This window comes from Cuculus canorus, chromosome 8 (assembly GCF_017976375.1).
Source record: "Cuculus canorus isolate bCucCan1 chromosome 8, bCucCan1.pri, whole genome shotgun sequence".
NCBI lineage: Eukaryota > Metazoa > Chordata > Aves > Cuculiformes > Cuculidae > Cuculus > Cuculus canorus.
The window spans coordinates 20,299,412-20,323,060 of record NC_071408.1 but is presented as its reverse complement, the minus strand read 5'-3'; the positions used below and the strand labels follow the sequence as shown (position 1 = coordinate 20,323,060).

Here is a 23,649-nt window from a genome sequence, read left to right as displayed (position 1 = left end):
TATGTCTTTGTCTTTTTTCTTGTAACCTGTGGCTCATGATGCTCTTACGAATTTTACTCCCAGAGGCACCTACCATGTATTTTTCTCTTGATAGGTGATGATCATTTTACTGGACTGAGTATGAAAACCCCAGCTCCTCTTCAGTTTCATTCTTTTTGTTCTTGAATCAGCCTTTCCGTAATTTAGTTCAACAAATCATACAAGCAGCCTCAGCTGGAAGATGCCAAAGCACAAAGGGGACATAGTAAGTTAAATTTGTTAAGGTGACATATCTCTGCATTGGTTCTTGTTGGTATTTCTGTCTCTGTGGATATCTGAATGTTTAGGAAACCTCATCCGGCATGTCCACATAAAGTGGGGTCTAAAGATCAAAGCAGTAAAATTGTTTCAGATGAGGCAGGGCTTGATATTTCAGATGAAGAATTTGATCTGTGGTAGACCCTTGCTGGATGCCAGGCGTGCAGCTCTGGGATGGGCTCAGCTCAGGGCAAGGGTGCCACTCTTGCAGCAATGTGACTCACAGTTATTCCCACATAGTTATGTCCTATTGCCTTGAATGCCTGTTTCACTGAATTACTGGTTGAACCTGCTGATAATGTGCCCTATGAAAGAGTTGTGGAGCAATATCTTCCTCAGGCAGGTGCTTGGCTCTGAGCACCGCTTTGGAAGTATCTGAGATCCACAGATAACACTGACAGGTTGCGTATTTCCGAGGCAATACTGCCTTGGTTTAGAGGCAGTCCAACGCATCTTGCCCTGGAGCAGCAGCATCTAACAGTCGCTGTCTGGGCTGTTTCATGCTGAGTCAACAAAACTCATGCGTCATTACTGTCCAAACTGAAAAGGTATTCATCATCATCATCATCATCGTCGTCCTTTGTACACCTGTCACAATACTGCCTTCAGCTCAGCCCAGCCCACTCATTTATCACCTTCTTCCACAATTATTTCCATGCTTCCTTGTGTGTCATAGAGTATGTTTCCAGTATAAAGTTCTTGACTTTCTCCATCAGGCACTGAGTCTTTGCTTATTTAGCCTCTCTTAAATACACATTTCAGCTTGTTTTTCTACGCAACTGAATTTACTTCTACACATGTTAGGTTTTGTTCCCATCCTCATACCCACTTTCTACTTCCCTATCTGTCCTGAGATTGTGCGTTGAGGAACAATCGCTTGTTTAACATGCAAAGCATGCAAACACATGCTAAATAATTACTCAAATATGTTTCAATTGCTTTCACTGTGATTTTTATTATCGTTGTTTGGTCTTACAATGGAAAAGCAGAAGCTGAGTGAGGCAAAGTACCTGTCTGCGAGCAGAGCTGGGACCAGACCCCGTCTTTCCTGATTCCTGTTCAGGCTCGAGCACATGACTGTCTCTCCTATATGTTCTCCCCTGGAAAATTTTTATTTACAGAAACAGTAGTTATGGAATTTGCGTAATTTTTTGGCAGCATTTCTGCTCTATGCCTCAAAACTTGTTTTTTTTTTTATATCCAGGCCATGCCAGCTACGTTTCCACTAAATCGCAGTAAAGGAGGTTGCTGTGGACACTGAATACTTCTTGGCTCTTCCATTTCCCACCATGACTTTGCTGTGGTGGCTACCGGGCTGTTCTCTTATTGGGAACAGGAGGCAGTGGCATAAGAGAAAGCATTTATTTAAAAATGTGGTGCACATTGAAAACAGTCTCCAGAGCCGTGTGTCTGGGACATTTGGGCTTGCGTGGGGCGCTGTTAATATTAATTGCAGAGGAGGGAATGGACTGTGAAGCAGTGGATCTGTTTCTGTATGTGAAAGGAGAAAACAGGAAGGCAAAGCCAAGGAGGGAGATCCTGTAAGCAGTTCTGGTGCTTTGGGACTGGTCTCTTACCAACACCAAAGTAGCAGACTCATCCCTAAGGTGCTGTCAGCTTTGCCCCCACCACCTGCAGACTGGCTTCTACTGCCTGGAGGGACAGCCCAGCAGAGAGTAGCAGGACTGGGTGCTCCAGAGGTACAGAGAGAGGGTTCACTGAGGGGTGCACCATCTCTTCCCATCACTTACTAACGGAGAACTGGCAGCTCGCTTCTTTTAAGGGCACCCATTTCTTTTCCTCCTCAGGTAAATCCAGCTCCCATCCAATGGCTGCTTCCAAACCAGGGCTGAATGTGCAATGCCAAAAGCAGAGGAGAGAATGCTCTGAGAGACAGACATGCAGGCCTTCCTCCCCGCCGCCAACTCAGCCCGTAACCATCAGTTTGTTTTCCTGGATATAATTAAAAGAACTGGAAGGAGGGAAACCTTTCTTCCAACTGTCATTTCAAGAGTGAAATAATTTCTGGAATGACAGTTCTGCTTGCTAAAGGGGAACGCAGGGGATTTAAGGGAAGGAACAGAGCTCCAAACCTCTGTCCAGACACTCCTGTGACTGCTTCTGTTCATCTCCCTCACCCTGCACCAGAGACGTTGGGAGGGGCTGAAGACACAGTAGGAAGAGCCCGAACAAAATGGCACATCTTCCAGTTGCTCAAAGGGGCACTGAGGAATGCCACAGTGCTGGAATGCCATGGATCTGTGGAAAGACCTTTGTGAAAGAAGTTGAGAGGGAGCAGAGATATCAGGCAGCCTGAAAGATGGGATACCAAGGGATTTTGCAAAAGGAGGGCTTGGCTGAGTGAGAAGCCAGGCAAGAGGATGAATTTGCTGGACATTCAGGAGAAGATGTGTGCACAATATTCAGTTCTTTTGTGATTTAGTCCAAGATCATTCCATGGTTTCCATTTTGCAGAAAGCCCTAGTTCTTATGTCACCTGATTGTGTGAGGATTTCAGCCTTCAATTAAAAATAATTCTACTGGTTCTTCAGGTCATAAAGAGAAGCTTTGCACAGATAATCCAGCTGGAAAGGATGAAAGCCTAGAGTGCAGACTGCATCCCTTTGGGGTAATGTATGGGTTGCCTAATGGCATTCACTACATTAGTTTTTAGAAGTCATCCAGAGCCAGCCTGAGCTGCAACACATATTTGGGTTTTTAGGCCATGCATTCTACCTTAAATGTGGTACATCTGTGGGAGGAAGATGGAACAGACCAGAAATGGCATCATTTTGACACATGGAAGACAGTGATTCAGTTATTTCACAGGTACATGGACTACTGCAAATTATGCAGCTCATAAAAATCTTGACAGTGTTTAAAGAAGCAGTTTGATTGTGTCAGTCCCCTTCTCATCATGCCAACTGGTCATATCGTTTTGCCGTATAAGCAGAGGGCTCAAGGAATAGATGAACGCTTGGTTAGCCTGAAGAAACGTAACTGTTTTCTAAAGAAGCACTGTGCATGAAGCCTTCATTGTTATTTCTTGATTGGGATTTGTTCTGTGAATGAGGCGAGGACTTTGGTCTCTGAGGATGCTAATCCAGCACTTCTTGCTGACCTTAAATTGACCCACCAAAGCAATGTAGAAGTGACACAGTTCTGCTGAGAAAGTGCAATATGTGCCAAAACTTTTAATATTTTTTTTTCTGTCTGTTTAATCTAGTGTCTGATGTGAATGGAGGGAAAAAAGGATGTACAATACATTCCTTGCACCAAAGTCTTAGAAAAGAAAATGTAAATGCATGAGTATGACACAAACACCCCTTCTGTTAACATGCACTCACACAGAATTGTTCAAGTTGCCAAAAGCACAGTTAGCCAGCCTCCAGCATGTATATATGTAATTTACTGAAGGGAGGGGACAGGTCTAATTTATGCACTTGGCCCTCAGACCATGGTTTACCTCAATACTTTTGAATGCGCAAATTCTGTAAATCTTACTGGGAGAAAGAATGTCAGCTCACGCCAGGCTCTGGACATGCTGAAAATGTTGCTTGCACAGATGATGACTTGTGTTCAATTTGCTGTTGTGCATGGGCCTGAACCAAACTCTCTTCTTCCAAACATCTCTAAATTTAGGAGGCTTTGGCATCCCAGTCCAGATATGACTCAATAGTTCTCTGTGTTCCAAAGAATAACTATTAGGTTGCAAGGTGGGAGTCGTTATGTAAATGGGATAATATAAAAGAATATCTTTATTAATACTTTTGTTATGCCTTGGAGCTAGGGGTTTGCCAAGGCTTATGTGGACTCAGGATGAGCTGGACACATCCAATTAATATAAGTAATGTGACTTTTCTTGAACAAATGTGACTTCTCAGTGCACATTACAGTTATTGAGTGTTCCAGCACTGTTGCATCTGGTCCTCGGAGGCTTAGAAAGTGTATTCTAGTGTTGAAGCCTGCTCTTCTGATTTTGTTTGGTACTGAATAAACAAGTTCAGATTTTCTGTGCTTCTGTCAGGGGAGTAAAATATATTGGTGCGTGTTATTGATGGATATACAAGCCCTAGAAGAAAAAAAAAGACAGAATATGAAATTAAGAATGACGTGTCCATATGCAAAGTAAGTGTATCAGACCTTCCACCCCTTTCCTGATGTATTCATAGTTTCTATATCATGTAAAAGTCTTCTAAGCCTTCTCTCAGTGTAGCATCTGAGTTTCTTCCACAGATCCCATAATCAATATCTAACATGTTCTGCTGCTTCTCTCTCTTGTCCAGAGGGAAACTGTATGTGCAGTTTATCAGTGGAGCTTGGGTGCTGGATGGCAGGGCAGGTGGAAGACAAATGCCTTGAGTTATGCACTTTGAAGATGTACTGTGGATTTTGGTCAAGTGTGCCATTCTGCTCTGATATCCTTCCACAGCCTCCTATGGAACACTTATTACTATCCAAATGTTTTGTGATTCACCTATCGTTATATACCAATTTCACTCCAGGATGTCTCCCAAGTGATGGAGATTCACCACTAGAAGATAAAACGGAAGAAAAACAGTGGCACCGAGGAAAATTATTCCAATCCTTCTTATGGCTTCTCAGACTGGGAAAGACAGGCAGTTCCCCCTGCTCCTCCATGGCTCTCTCCATGGTTCACCATTATCTCCAACTCCACTGGCTACACAGGGCCCCCAGCTGGAACTGTTCTTACCAATCCAGCAGTCCCGTGCTGCTCTGAACCACGCTGGTTATACTGCGGAGGAAGAAGCCAGGTTTGTCCCTTTATTTATGCTGTCTGAAATGCTGTGCATTTTGAATTGCCCACACATGGAAGCAGTAGGCAGGATAATGGAGCAAGTCCGATGGACTACATGAGGATCAGCTCAGCATGTTGGATCAGTGACACTTTGCAGCAGAATACAAACTGCTTATTCTTTTTCACAGCTGTTCTCCCAAGCATTTTAAGCAGATTTACGTATTTCACTTCCACTGACATGGTAGAAGAGACCCTCCTCACTTGCAGTTTTGTTCTTTTAATAGGCATCCAGCACAAATGGGAATTAAGTACATGTGTGTGTCCAACAGAGAGTAGACCAGAACCAGCTGTAGGCACAAATAACTGCTTAGGAGGCCCATTTTTTTGTGCTGATTTGGTAACTCACAGGACAGCCAAATCTTCCTTTTTAGGAATGAGAAGAACAGGAGAAACAGAGGACCTCATCTTCAGATTGTATCACCCGTGGAAGAGAAGAGTCAGCAGGGAGAGAACTCTCCGCATGAGGTTCTCCTGTCCCTGCTGGAGCAGCTGGAGCAAAAAAAAAGGCTCATTGTGGGCAAATGTGAGCTCATTTTGCCTCTACTCCAAGCTGGCAGAAAAGTCAGGGTGTTTTGGGCTCCGAGTCAATGCTGTGATAACTTGCTCGCGTGACTTACTAATTGAATTTAGAGATCCTTCAAGATACTGAAAGTCTGTGGCATAGACACGATTCTCTTGATCTTAGTTGACTTACACGCTAAACTCTTTCAAATTGTACACCGAAGTTAAATGTTTTGCAAATGGTAGAAGGACAATATGGATTTGGGGGGAGGCAGGTAAGGCTCTGTACGCATTCTCACTATTGGGAGATACAGAGGTGAGTCACCTGCATTGTATGATGACAGCACAGGCACAGGGAACACAGCCCTTAGTAAAGTCCTTTTAGAATTAGACACAAAAAGTTGAATCTCAAAGACAAAAGAAAATGGTATTACGAAGAAAGAAGTGGCAGTGACTGGAGCCCTTGATTTGATGCCAATGATACCTCAGAGTAAGCGATTTCCCAGAGGATTGTCAGAGATGTGAAATGAATTGTAAGAGATGCTTTACAGGCATTTGTGGGCACACACACCTGCTTGCAACAAGGGAAAAGACAGTGCGTAAATGTCTGGGATATTACATAAAAGCTGTCTGGTAGACTAGGCAGAGCAATTAAAATCCATCTCGCTTAAACGAACCCTGAGTGCGGGTCAAACAAATCTAATTTTTATTGTTCCTTAAGGAGATGTCTGTAGAGGAGACAAAAGGGGGATGCAGCTGTCAGGTTAAAAAATCAAGATGCCTTTAAAAAATTAAATGTTCACAATAGTGCTACAGCAAGCTAGATAAATGATATATTACAGCGATGGTTTAAAACTAATTGATGACTAATGTTGTAATGCACTTGTAGCTACACTGATCTATTATATATCTTGGCCAAGCTGAAGGGACACTTCAAGGAGAAAAATTGCTAACGGTTTTAACCTGATGGAACTTGGGGAAAAAATAGTTACTTTAAGGGATAAATGGAAAGGTTGTGACCTCCTAATGTACATCTGAGTCTTGCAATGCAAAATCAAATTATCATTAAACAGAATGTGATCTGTGATGGAATTAAACCAACTGAAAACCAGCACAGAAATTTCCGTAGAGAAATACAATAGTGCAGTTTGAGCTGGGACCGGTAGCAGAAAAGCTGCCTGGATAAAGAACGGCTGTAATGTGTTGGTATGGAATTGTTTTGCTCCAAAATGAAAGTTCGTTTAATTGGAGACTGCAGGAAAAATGTAAACATATTTACAATAATTTACCTAGGTAAGACATTCTGTAAACTTTACTTAATTACTACATAAATAATTAACAATTTACCCTAAGTTCTAAGTAACGCATGTCTCTGGCTCTTGGATGGGAGGGAGGAAGCCTCATTTTTGTCATGCCTGAGGCTTGTGCCCGCTGGGTTTTACCCTTACAGTTGGAATTCAGAGACGATGTCAGTCAGGCTCTGCTTATTTTCACATCTAATTCATGCAAAACCCAGGTTTCCTCCTGAGGCAGTAAGCTGGCCCAGATCTGCTTTGAAGTTTGGCCTAGGTTCAGTGAATGACTCACTTTAACTAAGGTACATCCATCTTCCTGGCTGAAACACAATGCAGGAAGTGTTGTCAAAGAGCAGATACCCCCACAGAACTAAAGCTTACACATTCAAGACCTTAGAAACCAGAAGTAATGGCTTGTTTCGTCCCCTAGTTTCCTGTTACCCAATATTAAGGATATTGAGTGGGTGTAATAAGAACGTCTTTACCCGACTCAGAGAATCAGTGTGTGTTTTTGCTGCTAAACAAGCAGCAAATGGCTGGGATGTATTGCTGGGAGGAGCTGCAGTCAATAAACCTCTATGGTCACAAGCCCTTCGCAAAGTTACATGGAGTAAATATGGCAACAGGTTAAAAATTAAGTTGCTTATAAAATATGGATTACCTTGAAAAAGCTGTGATTAAAAGGCTAAAAATGCCACTGCAATCCTTAGCCTTACCCTCAACGTCTGAATCTATTCCTTTAAACAGGAGTGTGATATGGGAGCAGTCTCATGAAGACAACATTCACCACAAGTGACTCTAGTTTTCTTCTGGTTGAGAATAAGAAAGATAATGTAGCGAGAACATGACCAGGCTGTGATACTGTCTGAAAACAATGAATTCCTCTATGATAAATTAACCTTCCAGCAGAAGGGAAACGATTGCTATACCAAGCAGCAAATACTTTATACTCTGGACAGTATGAAGTTCAAAACCCCAAAAGCTTCTGTATATTTTAACTGCTGTACGTTAGGCTTCCTCCTTTGCATTCATTCAGTTTGGTTTGAAGCTCAATATAGGCAGCAGCTTGGAAAAGTAGTTCTTTAGCCCAAGATGGAGAAGCTGAAGTCTTAATTCTGGAGGTCTTCCTTTTAAAGGAGGACATGACTCGGGTCAAAATTTTAAGGTATTCAGATCATAGTATTGGTGTCAGTTTTCAACAAAATTAGAAACTCACTGACACAAGTACCACTGAGCTGACTTTGAACATATATTTTCTCAAAGGATGATAAACAGTTGCAGCCAAAATCAACACAAATCAATGAGCAGAGTTAAAGCATCATTCCCTTTGAAGTCAGCAAAAGAGAATATGTATAGAGGTGGTAGAACCTCGCTGGCCTCCCTCCCAAAATCCTGTCACCAGTTTAGGAGTGTCTGTACAGGCCCCACGTGCTCAGCAAGCACAGGAAGATCTAGCAGGTAGTACGTGCCCATCATAGTGGAGTTGTGCCCTGCATGCGGGCTTGCTTTGTAGCTGCTGACCCTCAGTGGCCAGGATTGCATTGAGGGAAATGATTGCAGCCCATGGGATAATTACCTGCCATCGTAGTTTTCCAGCCCTATGTCCCAAGAGGATGGCTTTTCAGTGTACATAGCGATGATAGGGATGAGGTGTCAATTAAAACATCCTATGATATTTCCATGATTACAACACACTGAAGGTAAGGAAACTGTTCTCATGTTTGGATCACACTCATAAACAACGATCTTAGCAGTTCTTAGAGAGGGTGGAGTTAGTGACATACTCAATCTCATACTCCTGCTACTTTTGAAATAATCAGACATAAAATAGCCTAAAATAAGAGAGCAGATACCATTTATTTCCTCCCTCAATCTTTTCATCTTGCTTTATATTGTTTCCTAGCTGTTGCTGACAGAAATGGAAAAAATGTACAGTATTTCTGATTTTTGATGTGTCTCGCTTTTTATTTCACTTTCAGTTTTTCAGATGGCTCAATGATTCAAAAAGTTGATTAAAGATATGATGGTTTTATCATTGCTTCAGAAAGACTGTCTGTAAAATCCAAAGGTCAGTAATCAGAATGTGATTTTAAGGAATGTTTATAGCATTTTCATTCTACTGCTTGTGCCTGACACTGCAAGAAACTCTGAACTGCAGCTGCTTCTGTGCCAAAAGCTTTTTTAACTTTTGAACACATATTTCTATGTATGTTTTAATTTACTGACAGCATTTTTGTTTTATGATTGTCAGATTAGTAATCACAAAACTAGTAAATCGATGGCTCTATTATGTTTATCATCTTTTCCCATGTTCTTTCTAATATTATGCCAATAGTCTAAAGGAGTTTTTGATGTGATGCGCTAAATATTCTGACTCACAAAAGAGCTCAACATTGGGTACATCATTTATCAGCTCACTGTTATCAAAAGCTATTGCATACTTCTTTCCTCTTGACCCAAGCTTCATTGCTCTTTCCATAGTTTTGGTTCTGATACAGTTTGGAAACAGTGTTGATTTTCCCAGGAAGCCTTAAGTAGGAACCTACTGCTTCATGCTGTTTGGGCAGCTGAAGCAACTGCAGAGGCAATGGAATAATCTCCCCCAGTCTTCTGACAGTATCACATTTCCACTATTTTCAGCACCCTCACCTCCCCCTAATCCCCTGCCCCATCACGGTGCCCGGTACGTGTAGCACTGGCAGGAAGAGCTGGAGAAAATCCTGTTCTCTGGGCTGTGACCTGTGAAGCTGCATGATGTTAGGAAAGACTAGGTTAGCTCCAGGAGGAGGTAAGTGTTACAGCTCTTTTCCTCTGATTCTACACAGAAGTCAGAAGTTTTCAACACCAGCGAGAGCATTCTGATTTCCATCCATCATGCAAAGCATAAATCCACTGTGTGAGATCAATCAATCATGGCCAAAATAGTTAAAGTTACCTAAAATGCTGTAGAACTAACATCTTACATTTTTTTTCAGAGTCCTGAGTGGTGCAGACTTTGTGTTAATCAGATATGACAAGCTCAGGCAATACATTGTTTGGAAAATAGATTTATGTAACAAAGATAAAGTAGAATTAACTGGATCCACAAATGTCTTTCTACTCACAGCTGTCTATAATTCTTCCATTACATTTCTTTGTGTTTATCCTGTTTTGCTGGGACCACCTACTGTCAATGCATCTGAAAGGAAAGAAAAAAAAAATCAAGAAATTTTAACATGTAAGAAGTACAAAATAAATCCTCTGACATTTTCTAATATGTGAATATTCCTAAATGCCAGAGTAAAACATCCCTCCAACGGTTTCTTTTACAGACTTCCCTTGTTCCAGAAACTTGGCCTGAGTTAGGAGGAAACCCCATAACTGTCCCTTAAAAGTTGAATTGCATCAGTGTGGGTGAGATGTTGGGCAAAATTCTTCAATGGTGTAATTCCATGAAAATCAGAAATACTACACCAGGGCTGAATCTGCCTGTGGTATAAAAATATCTCCCTAGAGGTAAGACTTTTGGAAACAGTATCATATTTTAATTACAAGCAGACAGTTTGTTTTGGGTTGTGTACAGAGCATGAAAATCTAACTGCTATAGGAACTAGCGACATATATGGTGATTTTATCCCTGCTTCTAGGGCTGTTCGGCTTATTTGTCTATGATTTGCAGGTGGCTAAGGGGTCCCACAAACTTCTTCTAATGTACTTGAATGAGACTCTGTTGAATTTAAGATTTTAAAAGATTACAGTGCTGGCTTTAGAACATCATTTGTACAATTTTGCAATGAGTTTAGGAGAAAGGCTGCATGTGGTTTATAATCTGGGAAGTACAGATTCCAGTTAACAATCTTACCCTTGGAGAACCAACAAGCAATTCTATTTTTTACGAATAAACAGATGCTGATGGTAGTTTTCCTCCCATGACTGTGTTTGGTAGTTTCTGAATTCAAAGGGCAAAATAGGATCTGCCTGTTGCAGAAAGGCCCAGTCAGGGCAAGAGGACATACTGCTTGGAGTGTGGTTGAGCCTTCTTCAACCCTTCTCCACACTGACTGGATTTTGGCATCACTGTGTTATATTATCACCACTCTAACAAAAAACTTCATGTAAACTGGCCATATTCTATTGAAAATGTCTTGAAAGGATGTTACAGAAGAATATTTAACCTCTGCTGGTTATTTTTCATGAGCTAGATGGCATTGTGAAATTTAAGGAGCTTGTGAAATTCATTTCCAGCTCAACAGATTGTGATTTCACGATTTTGCACATCTGGATCTTGCCATAGAACTATGATGGAAGATATTTCTGGCAAATCTGCCTCCCAGACAGAGCGGGGCAGTACGTCTGCTCCTGGTCAGTGAGGAGTCCAGTCCTATCTGCGAGCTGTAACTCGCCTGCTCTCACCTACATAACTTCTGTTCCACCTGGCAAAGGCTGCACAGCTGTAGTTGGTCACGACAGCAGTGATCTCGGGAATTACTTGAGTATAAACGTTAATCATAAAGTCTTATTTCTAAAACATAAGGAGTGTAAAGATAAAAGCAGAAGTTGCAGGAGGATCTGTACTGTGTGTTCACAGACTGAGTCTGTTCTGGGGAGTAAAAAGAACATTTTCCTATGCTGGCAATGCAGCTAGGTACAGCAACAGGGTATGCAAAGACCACCGAGCACCCCCTCTGCTACACTGCACCAGGGAGCTTCTTTTCTGGCCCAGCACTTGGAAGGGGAGGTGTCTTCTCCTTAATCTAACCTATGGAGATCTGGCAGCCTTCCCAGAGGGAAACCAGTTGATGAAAACACAACTTTAAGCCAGGATTTTTTCAGCATTCGCACCACAGAAGGGGAGTGTAAAAAGGTGGCAAGAGTCATGTGCATTTTCCCTTTGTGTATTGCTGTATGGCAACAAAGTCATCCTATTTTCCCACCAGGATCACACAGTGTCATAGAACTTCACTTATTCTTACAGCATTGGCAGTGCAGTTTCAAAAGAAAAATCCCTGTGCTGTCTGGAACGTTAACTGTTGGGTACCAGAGTCAGAAAACATCCTGCCTGCCGTGAACATTAGGAAAACAGAGCAGCCCTGACTAAAGTGCCAAGTGGTTTTTTGGAAGGCTGACTCCCCTGAGAATAAAGGATATTGGTATCTAGCCAAGAGGGCAGGCAGGAACAGGCCCTGGACAAGACACTGGAATTTTGGTGGAGCCTGGAATATTGTGTGCTTGTTTATATCCACGTCTGACTTTTGTATTAAAAGGTGAGCTACCCAAAACTTAAGGAAACGGGTCGCAATTTGATAAAATCTGCATTATTTTTCTAGCTATATTTAGAGCTGTGTAAAACAGGGATTTCCCTTTTTGGCTGTTTTAGTGTGTAAGAGTAACTTAATATCTCTGTTAAAAGCTGAAGAAGTCCCGCAAAGGAAACTTCCTTTTTTTCCTACTCTACACTCAAAAATCCCTTCTTGTCGCTGCATAGTATTCAGTTATTTTTTACTTCCCTATTTGCTTGTTTGACTGAATAGTCTTAGTCTCAGGAAGCATTTCATCCAGAATATTCCCCAGCTCCTATTTCCTATTCCACTGTTACACTGTTTCTTAAAAATGAGATTGGAAACCACTGTCAGGTGCTTGTTATGAACTGCCCAAGCAAGCAGGTGTTACACAACCCTTTATAACCTTTTCTTCCCTTCAGTTATTACCCTAATTTTTGTGGAAGTAAGTAAGTAAGTGGAATTTTTAAATGCTCAAAGATCCATTTCTGCTTCTATAAGTAAAACAATTTGCTTATCTGCTTGTTTTGGTTTTATACATGGATTTTAGATGAGGTTTTCTGCACAGAAGTTCTTGAAAACACCACACCTAAGTGGGAAAATTGCAAAAGAGGAGGAGATTGTACATATAGATAGATTTTGTAATATTAATTTCCTCTTTATCTTAAATGTAGAAAGATTTGAGAGATGATAGATTAGATCCCTTTGTGGCTTTATTTCTAGTACCCATGCTGTCTATTCTCTAAGCTTCCACCTTCTCTGAAAAAAATGAGGTAGTGTGAAGTTGTCTTGGTGACGCTACTTATGCTGTCCTTGGCCTCACTAGAGGGTACTGGATGAGAATATGTCCCTACAATCTCTCTTTTATCTGTGCTGAAGTTTGGCACTGAACCTGCTGAGAACTCTTTTTTGCCCCTGCAGTAGTAGTTTCAGTTATTGATACGTACCCATGCTTTCTGATTTGGGACCCAGAAGAAAGTTCAAAAGCTGTTCAGCCTCTGTGGCTGAAGTGCACCTTGCTGGACTGAGAAACACATCTAGTATATTTGAGAATCCTGAAGCACTGGATTCAGAAATGCCAACAAATTTTCCACTTATTTTTTCAAAATGTCCTGTTGACTGCAAAGCCAGGCCCAGCATCAGCATTACCAGCACAGCTATTGGTGGGCAATTCAGCAAGACATCCTGCGTACAATGTTATTGGGGCATCCTGCTTGTTTACATGTGACCTCTTGAACTGACGGTTCACATTCAACAGCAAGCTGGGATGCTGGGCTGGAGCGTGCATCCAGGTAGACACAGAGACATTTCTGTGTTAATCTCAATGGAGCGCAACTGGTCCTTATTTCCTCAACAAGGCTGGAAAATGTCCATTCTGTCTCTTTCCCCTTCACACACGTATTTTCTTTTCTTTATAGAATAAGTCATTTGTCTTTATCTCACCATTCACCTCTCTCTTTGATTGCAGTTAATGGAATTGTCACCTTTATGTACTCATGTTCCATTTCTCAACCTGTCTGGACTTTAGCCCCCAAAGGTTACCACTGCTAGTGAAGTAATATGATTAAGTGAGTCTTTTTGGACAGATTTATGCAAGATTTCTTCTCCAGCAAGTGTCACATCTAGTCTAGTTCTGCAAAAGGGAATATTTCAAAGATGCCAACCGTCATCTAAAGCCACTAAATTGTTTCGCAGGGCTGGTGAGAGGACTACAGGCCATCTCGGAGCAATGCTGATTTACACTACCTCAGGCTGTATCCCTACAGCTTGAAATATGGTGTTTTGTTAATAGTACAAAAAAGAATGTACCTGTCTCACACAAAGCACATTTAAAATGGAATTTTCATTAGTTACTCTGTAATGAAAAGGCAAAAGGGTATATTTTAAGTTAATCTGTCCAGAATCTTGGAAAAAGAGGGAGGTTATTCGAAGCAGTAATATCTGTAGCAGAACTACAACAGCCACGCTCTAAAAAGGAAAAAGTGGTCTTGCGTTCTGTTTAAAGAACATGCACCTACAAGACATTTTCAAGTTTATAGAAAGATTTTGAAATTACAGAGGATTTGCTGCACACATCTCTACTCTTCCTGCATTTGGTATGAAATACAAATTAATCATCATTATTCTGCAGTAATATAACACCTCTTAACCCATAGCTTTCAGAATATTTCAAAGGAGTAATGAATTAAGCCTCGTGGTCTTGGAATACGTGATATTGTAAACTTTGATTCTTTCTTCTGAAAAACTGCATTTTCATTACTTTAATTTTGTTACTGTTCTTGAAAATATCTTCATTTGTCACTCCGTTGGCAAGAAACCATGTGAGTGCTAGAGAAGTGTAATGAAATGGGAAAATGTATTAAGGAAAAGTGTATATATTTGTCTGTACTTACAGACAAATAACTTTTTTGTTGTTATTTGGAGCAAAAAGACATGGATAACTCGAGGTACTAATGTGATATAGGTGTAGAAAAGGCAAAATTGATCCCTGTCTGTAACAAAAACGGTGCATAGGGAATTATTGCCACTGTACAAGGCACTAGCAAGACATTGTTTGGAACATTATACATTATGTTGTGCCATGACCACACATTAAGAATTCTGACTGAAACAAGTGCAGATAAAGTTTATTACATAATCCAAAACCTGCTGTTATGAAAGAAAATGTAAATGGTTAATGTTTAAATTAGCAAAACAAGAGTTAAGAAAGTATTTAAATAGTGCCTACAAATACTCTGTGGGAGGAAAACTGTTATAAAGAGTCAGCAATCTGAATATACGGAGAGCAGAAATAATTAAATTTGTTTTTAATGAACAGAAGAATAGGATTCTGGAAGAAAACAGCATAGTTGGGAGGCTGAAGAGCAAGAACTATGAACCAGAGCTCAGTATGCGTGTGGAAAGGTTTATAGGATTTGATTGTAAGACAGCAGAAACACACTCAAGTCCATTTCTCTGGGCTTCATTTTACTGCTTTTTCGTTGAACAAAACATTTTGGTATATCCACGGTCACAGTACTTTGTTTCAGGCCACTGAACTAATGTGAAACAGCTTATCTGTGTCTCTGAACTTTATACTTTCTCTCCATGGTGCACTTCCTTGGTCAGAGTGGTTAGCCTTGCGTTATGATTTGTTCCCGTGGACCAGGTGCTGCCGTTCAGGAAAGCTCTGACTCAGATTGGGATGTACACGTCGCAGAAGAGAGAAAGGTGCATCCCAATACAGGAGATGCGGAGCTCACAGGAAGCAAAGCAGAGCACAAGGGCAAATACTCCCACCATGCAATGAGCCGCCTTGGAATTACAGTCGGGAGGGTGGTATTTTAAAAGAAAAACAAAACAAAACCCTTTCAAAGCAAAAGAATGGGACTAATGCAATAAAATTCCAGATACTTCAGTTTGGTCTAATGTCCTTTCCTACCTCACTTAGACACAAGGTATTCCAAATGGAAAGTCAATTTTCACCTAGAAGATTTCAGTTTTGTAGAAGTGGTGGTTTACATCAGAAAACCATTCCAACGGAAAATTACTAACTAGTTCTAATATAAAGTGCTCTCAAAATGATTCAGTGGCAAAGTTGGAATGAAAACCCACAGGTCCTGACCACGAACCCTGTGCTGTAACCACGAGACAACACTCATCTTTCCCTGAGCGAGGTTGTTCCTGCAGTATTTCTGCCAAGGCCAAAGTGGGAAAACTCTGGAAATGTTGCAAGAGAGCTTTTTGCTACAAGAGTTCCTGCTGTAGAATATTTGGGGGATAATGGGAAAAATCCCTGGTGGGTCCCTGGGGCCTCTTCAGAAATGGTTAGACTCCATGGGAATGTAAGGGTTTCCATCTGCTCTGCTCTGTGTGGGTCCCTGGAAGGACATGGTGGGGTGGGGTCATGTCCTGCCCACTGCTGGAGCGTGCAGCCACTGCCCCAACATCTGCTCTCAAGGGATGCATGTGAGTGAATCCTACCACCTTCTTCTCCCTCCATTTTAAGCAAACCTTAAAAGAAATTCCTCACACCAGGAATTCTCAAACCCTTCAGGTAAAACTCCCCAATGGAGTAACCCTATGTAGAAAACCTAACCCGCTTGGATCTTGGAGTACTATTTATTTAGGAAGTGATTATACACTTGTGGGTGCAGGAGGGGCATGTTTCACCCTGCCCTGGTGCACAGGCCTTTCTGCTTGTTTGTCTTTATTCTCCCTCCACCCCGGCTCCCCGCGAGGCCCCAGCATCTCTGTCCCTGTGGGGCAACAGGGCTGCGGCTGAGGGATGCAGGCTGAGAGCTGGGCTTGTTCAGCCTGGAGAAGGCTCTGAGGAGATCGTACAGCGACTTCCAGTACCTGAAGGGGCTACAAGAAAGCTGGTTTGTAGTGACAGGACTAGAGGCAATGGGTATAAACTGGAGAGGGGCAGATTTAGACAAGACATTAGGAAGAATTTCTTCACTATGAGGGTGGTGAGGCCCTGGCACAGGTTTCCAGGGAAGCTGTGGGTGCCCCATCTCTGGAGGTGTTCAGGGCCACGTTGGATGGGGCCCTGGGCAGCCTGAGCCAGTGGGAGGTGTCCCCGCCCATGGCAGAGGGGTGGAACTGGATGGGCTTTAAGGTCCCTTCCAACCCCAACTAGTCTATGATTCTATGAATACGATTTAGCAACGCCCCATTTAAACCAAGAGCCAGTCCCGCTCCCCACTGCTGTTCCATTCCGTTTTAAATAAAGGGGACCCCCGCCCCCTTCCCCGGCGGCTCTCGGTTCCCCTCGGGTCGGTCCCGCCCCCTCCTCCCGTCCCGGCGGCGCAGGCGCGGAGGGCTCCGCCCGCGCAGTGTCTCCGGGCGGACAAGTAAGTGTCGGGCGGAGAGTCGCAGCCCGGGCGGGGCCCGCGCCAGGCGGGGCGCCTCCTCCACTGGCGGGGAGCCCGCGCCCCGCAGACCCCTCAGTCCCCGCCTGCCCGGGCCCCATCCCGCAGTCCGCTCATTGCGGTTCATCCCCCTCGTACGCCCGAGTGTGGGCGTTTGGCCCCGCCAGGGCGCGGGTGCCTCTGCTCGCGGGCTGCTGTTGGAGGAACCCTGTGGCAGTTGAGGTGTTCTCTAGCCGCCCCCGTGTAGCACCCTGCTCTCCTGCCCGTGCCGAGCGATTCGATTGCCCTGCCTCGGCCTCGCAGCCAGGTTCCGGCGGGCATTACCGGGCCTGCGTTCCAGCCTCCCTGCCCGGCTCCCCAGAGGGTGTTTTTGCTGTTCTCAAGCTCACAGCCTGCGCAGAACGCTGAGGTTTCACGGGCCTGCCCTGTTCCACAGTCGCTGGGCATCGAGAGGATCCGGGCTGTGCCCCTGGGCCTCTCCTGTGGTGCAGAAGTCACCGTTTCCCTGCTGCCTTCCCTGAGCTTTAAAAGGCAGCGCTGGGGTGACCGGACGCCGCTTACATTCTTCCTTAATCCTCCAGATCCCGGGGAGATCTCCTTAAATGTATGTCTCTAAGTGTATGTGGTAGTTTCCAGGGTTGTGTCCCTGGCAGAGGTTTTGCTGGCACCCGTGTCCTCTTGCTGCTTGCTTCCATCCTTGCCTCCTTCCTCTCGCGGCTCCACTTTCTCACACCTTTGCAGCGCTGTCTTCTTCATGTTGCAGTTGCTCCTGTGTTCTTATCATAAAGCTTGTGGGCTGTCACAGAGCCCACCCCAATAACCTGGTGGAGTTGACTTGTGCAACTCCAGACCAGAGTTGTCTCCAGACCTCCCTGTAGCAGCCGTGTTCCTTGCTGGTGATGTCCTTTGCACCAGTTAGGGACTAGTGACCTTGCAGATTTTCTCTACTGAGGTGCCTGGGACTTGTTAGCTAGTTGAATAAATTTAGTATCATAGAATAGTTAGGGTTGGAAGGGACCTTAAGGATCCCCCAGTTCCAACCCTCCTGAGATGGGCAGGGACATGTCCCTCGAGATCAGGCTGCCCAAGGCCCCATCCAATCCAGCCTTGAACACCTCCAGGGATGGGGCAGCCATGACTTCCCAGGGCAACCTGTGCCAGTGCCTCACCGTTCTCATAGTGAAGAAATTCTTCCTAATGTCTTGTCTAAATTTGCCCCTCTCCAGTTTATACCCATTGCGCATAGTCCTATCACTACAAACCTTTGTAAACATTCCCTCTCCAGCTTTCTTGTAGCCCCCTTCAGGTACTGGAAGGTCACTATAAGGTCTCCCTGGAGCCTCCTCCAGGCTGAAGAACCTTTACTCTCTTCTCTGGAGAACACTTAAGAAATAAACATCTGGGAAGGAGAGGAGAGGGCTTCTTCATCTTCCCGAAGTTTTAGAAGTAACGTTACTGTGAATGTGGTCTCCTCATTTTAATTTCTGATGTAGTCCTTCATCCTTGCAGACCCTTCACTTAATTTATTGAAATTAAGCTTCTTCTAAATGTACTTAAATATACAAAATAAATGTACAAAAACATTTTGAAGTATTAAAGTGTCTTTAAATGTTAATGGCCCCCTTTCCTTCAGGAATACACACTGGCATGTGGTAATTACAAAAAAAAAAGCAGCTTTTTTTTTTTTTTTTTTTTCTGGGAAGGGTGCCTGGGATAGGAGGGTAAAAGAGGAAAATGGGGAATTGGGTTCTTGTAAGTACAGCTGTTCCCAGCTGTAAGAATCAAGGCAGAATTAAATCTACGGTGTCAGGAGAGACTAAATAAACTAGTACTGTGCTGGGAAGTTTTTATGTGCGTTCTTAGACACTCCTGTTACTCTGTCCTGTGATTCTAACAGTTCTCAGCTAAATTATCATTTTTAAATGTTGCTTCTTTTGAAAAAATAATCTTCCTAAGTAAGGGCTGTTAGCACTTTTGTTTCTTGTACTTCCTCAGTAAGTTTGTCTTCTCTTTTACCATAAGCTGTCCTTCCTTTAAGTGTTCCTTTGATTCTGTTAGAGGTTGATCTGTTTCCTGAGAACTAGTGGATTTACAGGAGAGGATCAGAATAGCTCTCCTTTGTGTTCCTGTTTTATATCTTGGGCTTTTCTAATGACACAGAGAATTTTTTCTCTGGTACCTGCCACTGGAATATCCAAGAACCTGGTGTACAAACTTGACAGTAGTGGCACAGCCATGGTAGAAAGGTGTTTGTGAGCTTCATTTTCTAAGGGAGATCTCTGATCAACATTGTCTGTTTTTTTTGGCTCTTGTTAATCCCTTCTGGTTGGTATCTTGAGCTGCCTTCAGTTTTGGCTCTGCATTTCCATATGCTAAAGGGAGAGTACTCAGACTCTTCATAAAATAAAGTTTAAAAATCGGTGACCTTCAGCTGTCTGAGGTAAACAGTCTTACAAGCTCTCGGCTTCTGAGGTGTTTTGAGAAATCATTGAAGGGAACTTATAGAGAGGTGTTGGCCTGGTACCCTTTTAGGCTTGTCTCTGTGGGAGTTTGGACTTATGAGACTGATAGGATCGTTATTAAGGCAGATTTTGCATTGATAAAAACAAAGCTAACAAGCACCCTCTCCAGCTGTGTATGTAGGGAGAAGGAAGAGAACTTGCTGGGTTCAGATGAACAGATGTGGTTCTTCTTTCACTGCAAAAAAGAACGGGATGTAGACATATTACAGATGTATGGTCTGTCAAGGTACCTGATTTTTGTGCAGAATTCGTCTTTCTCTTAACCTAAGCTAATGTGCCACCTCACTTCCTCCTAAGTAGTTGTGACAGGAACTGCAGGGCTAGTGTTTTTGGATTTGCAGCCCAAATAAATATTTAATTTTAAAATGACAGATTACTTAGGGCTGTCATTCTTCTCGTGTTCTTACTATGCAAGAGTGAACAAATACTGCACAGTAAACTGTGGATTTGGCTTATAGACACATGTTTGCTTCTGGGCTGAGCATATTGAAAGAAGTGGTTTACAGCATGTCTTTAAAAATTGATTTCACTGTTGCATCTACTGCTGGCTTAAGTGTTCCAGTGTCTGCCAGGAGTAATTATAGACAGTTGGTTCAGATGTTGCTTAAATGTGTAAGTCTTGATGGGAAATGCAGTGGATTTCAGCCAGAATGCTAATTTTGATGTTTTGTCATTTCATAAAACTGTGAACTCAGAACAAATGATTTTTATAGTGGTCTGCTGATACGTAATCACACAGCTAGTGCCAAATTCAACCTTGATGTAGCACTGGAATTTATGGATGTGATTAAAGTTAAGAGTATCAGCAGTAACCTGAACTTGGCTAATTTGGTATCCGCAGTGGTGTAATGGATTTATCTACCCAGAATGCCAGGTAAGCATATGTGCTGAAGCTGTGGTGTCGAGGCTGGTTTGCTCCAGGAATGCAGTTTGGAGTGAGGGTGTGTATGGTTACATGAACTGTAATTGTGTCTTTTGAACTGCATTCTGCTCCAAGTTCTATTTTATAACTTAAACAGATATTTTGTAAATTAACATTATTGTGCTAGGGAGGTGTTTACTGTAGAATTCTGTGGTTTTGTATGTATGCTTTAGGGTTTTTATTATGTGCTTCTCCATTTCCATTACAGCATAGAAGCAAATGAAAAAATACAAAAGTCATAGTACAGGAATTTGTCTCTCTTTTACAGGCAATGAACAGAGATCATTCTTCTGTCCAGCATGGACTAAGTTAATGTGATAGAGGTATAGGAATGAGAAAGATCTTCCTTAGCATTAGATTAATAAGCTGATGGATCCAAACACTTGGATCCATCAGTCATTTTGGAGCCTGTTGCCTCCTTTCAACTAGTCATGAAGCTGTTACAGCGAGAATTTATGTAATAATCAGATGGCATTTTTTCCCCCCTCACCGTCAATGTAAACAAGATAGTGTCTTCTTTCAGAGCTTCAAGCGTTCTGCAGTGTCATTTGGGACACGTCTGTCTGCCAGATCATTAGCACAGCCCTTAGGGATGCATGCAGCTGCAGTGTCAGAGGAGGGAATGGATCTAAGTAGGTGGGTGTGCATAAATTGGGTCGATCGCAGTTTTCAGAGAGTGTGGAAAAGAAAAAGTGCTGCTATATAACCTTTTAATTCCTTAGGTTTTCCTGCATGAAAACTATGTTTTGGCATAGACTGATGAACATTTCCTCTGTTAGACAAATTGTAGGTTATGGCAAGCATTCAAAACCTTGCAGACATGTGACTGCACCTGTGATTTTCACAAGTGTCAAGAGTTTAATCCTGAACTACTAATATGGCTTGGAGTTTTCTCAATTACTTCAGTGACTGCAGGATCAGACCCGGTTTTGGAACTGATGGCCCAGGCCAAGCAGGGCCAAGAGAGCCCTGGAGGGAACTGGAGCTGCTTGTTTTCCCTGATCGCATGTGTCTTCTCTCCTCATCTTATTTTGTGTGTTTTTGTGGTTCTTTGCTCAGCCTTCCTTTTTCCTGAGAGCTCCTCTCTGCAGCTGTTTCCTTTTGTTCCTGATGTTAGACGGGCAGTAAAGCGGAGAGGTCACTGAACTCACTGAACTGTAAGCATGGTTACAGGCTGTAGAGACAAATAGGGCAGCCCAGTTTACCACTCCTTTTGATAATCTTTGAGAGAGCTGGTCTGTTGTTGATCTCATGGACTGTCTCTGACCAGGCAGCCTGGCTGCTTTGCGAGGTGTGCAGCAGCACTAGTCTCATGCCTTTAGCGCAGAGCCAATCGGGGCATGCCGCAACCGCGTGGGTTCCTTGATCTTTCTTCTCAAGAAACCCATGGTGAGCAGTAGCCTTAATTATCCCAGCACATAGGTGGGAAGAGTTTCCGCATTCCTCTGTTTAAACACACTTTGAGGGACAGTGTATTGGGAGTTGCCTGAAGATTAAAATCCCTAGTCATCCATAACAGGACAGGTCTCTCTCCCCTTAGTTGACACCAATATGTTGTGTTTCTACTGTGAGCATTTCTGAGCAGTATATTTACTTGCCCAAAGCAACATTGAGATCAGAACTTGCTGCTTATTAGTACTCACTCCTGCACTGTGTGATGGTACTTACTCTTGCTGCATCCATGAACAGAGCGAGACCAGACAAATGCCTTTTGACTTACCTGACCGCATTAAGATTGTGAGTTCAGCTCATCACCCATGGTGTGTAGATAGCTGCAGTCAGGCCTCTGGGCATGATTCAGAATGCCATGTGATCACGACTGCATGGAGAAGGTAAAACCAGAGCAATTGCTTTATGTCTCCTCTAGCTCAGGAACTTGGTCACATCAAACAAAACTAGCAGGTGGCACGATCAGAACAAACTGAAGAACCTTTTCTTGCAGTGTTTATACAGAACGTTATAACTCATTGCCACAATAGTTTGCAGTTGCAAAAGTTTCCCTGGATTAAAAAAGAGCACAAACAAATTTGGAGAGGAAAAAGCCTTCAAGGTCTGCTAATCCTAAAGATAAAATTTCTGGCTCAGGAAGTGCCTCTACTATAGATAGCAGGAGGAAGGAGGAAGAAGGTGTCCTGGGGAAGTATTGCTGGATGAAAAGGGCAGGCATATGCTTTTATTATGGCTTCTGCTGTTTGTGGCAGGAAACTGCACTAATTGGACCTTTCGTCTGTCCATCTGCAGCCACGCTCTTCTCTTTAATCAGGGCCCAGAATGACGTTGCTTTTATTCAATCAACGGTACTTTGGGCTATATCTGCCAGTGTGAGTTCAAGAGAACTGAAAGGTGACCAACATTTTTCTGTTATAGTCCAAATCTCTTCTAGAGAAGATTATAAAGAAAAACAGCTCTGATGTACCTTTAAGAGCTTGATATTTGTTGAGACTGGTCATGCTGACATCTTCCTGCTGTTCATGAGTGAGATATTGTGTAGGCAGAAACAGCTGAAAATAAATAAATTTTGGATCTAATTTCTTAGAGTAATTTACTTAGTAATTTTCATTTCTCTGCTAATTAGTTATGCCAAAATAAACTGGGATATGTCTTGCTTTATATCAGAGCAAGTGGAAGTAGTTTGGCTTGGAAGTATTTAAAATACAAAAGGTAGAATTAAAAGGCAGAAGGCAGCGATGAAGTAATGGCTTTGTCTTGGACACTGAGAAAGGAAAAAAGAGACATTACAGAAGATTTGTACGTAGTGAATTATTCATAGAGAGAAAAGGAGGTACTAGAAAGTTGTACAACATTTTCTGTCATTTGGTGGAATTTATTGAGACTAAGTTACAATGTTTGGGATGATAATTAGGAAAGTTTTGTGGAACAGTCTGGATATTATGGGACTAGGATATAGGGCCTGATTCTACTGCTAAAATGAGGTATTTGCAGTTACTTTTCCTTGTTACCAGAGAATGAATGAAATTATCTAGAAGTGTTTGTTTTTTAGTAAAGATGCATACTTTCTCCAACTTGGAATTACTTATTCCGATTTTGTTATTGTTAACACAGTTCTCACGTTCCAAACACTGAGAGATCTTCTGCATCTATGTGATTCTGTTTTGAGGAGGAAAAGGAGAGAGGAGATGTGCTTTTGTTGCTTGTTTTTATTTTGTTTGCTGTGGGGT

The 23,649-nt window shown here is 42.6% G+C and overlaps 1 protein-coding gene across 9 annotated transcripts in view; it reads left to right on the top strand.

The window, feature by feature from the left end:
- Positions 1 to 1,686: 1,686 nt before the first annotated feature.
- The window catches only part of FGGY (FGGY carbohydrate kinase domain containing), a 158,307-nt gene continuing 136,344 nt past the window's right edge, over positions 1,687 to 23,649 (top strand). For 2 of the 9 annotated variants that reach the window (XM_054073033.1, XM_054073031.1), the window contains exons 1-2: positions 2,174 to 5,072; positions 8,892 to 8,980. The gene's annotated coding sequence lies outside the window, so the exon portion shown is untranslated. Of the gene's footprint in view, positions 5,073 to 8,891; positions 8,981 to 16,906; positions 17,009 to 17,278; positions 17,631 to 23,649 lie in introns of those variants that run through there. The other 7 variants (XM_054073028.1, XM_054073032.1, XM_054073034.1 and 4 more) reach the window with 7 other exon arrangements.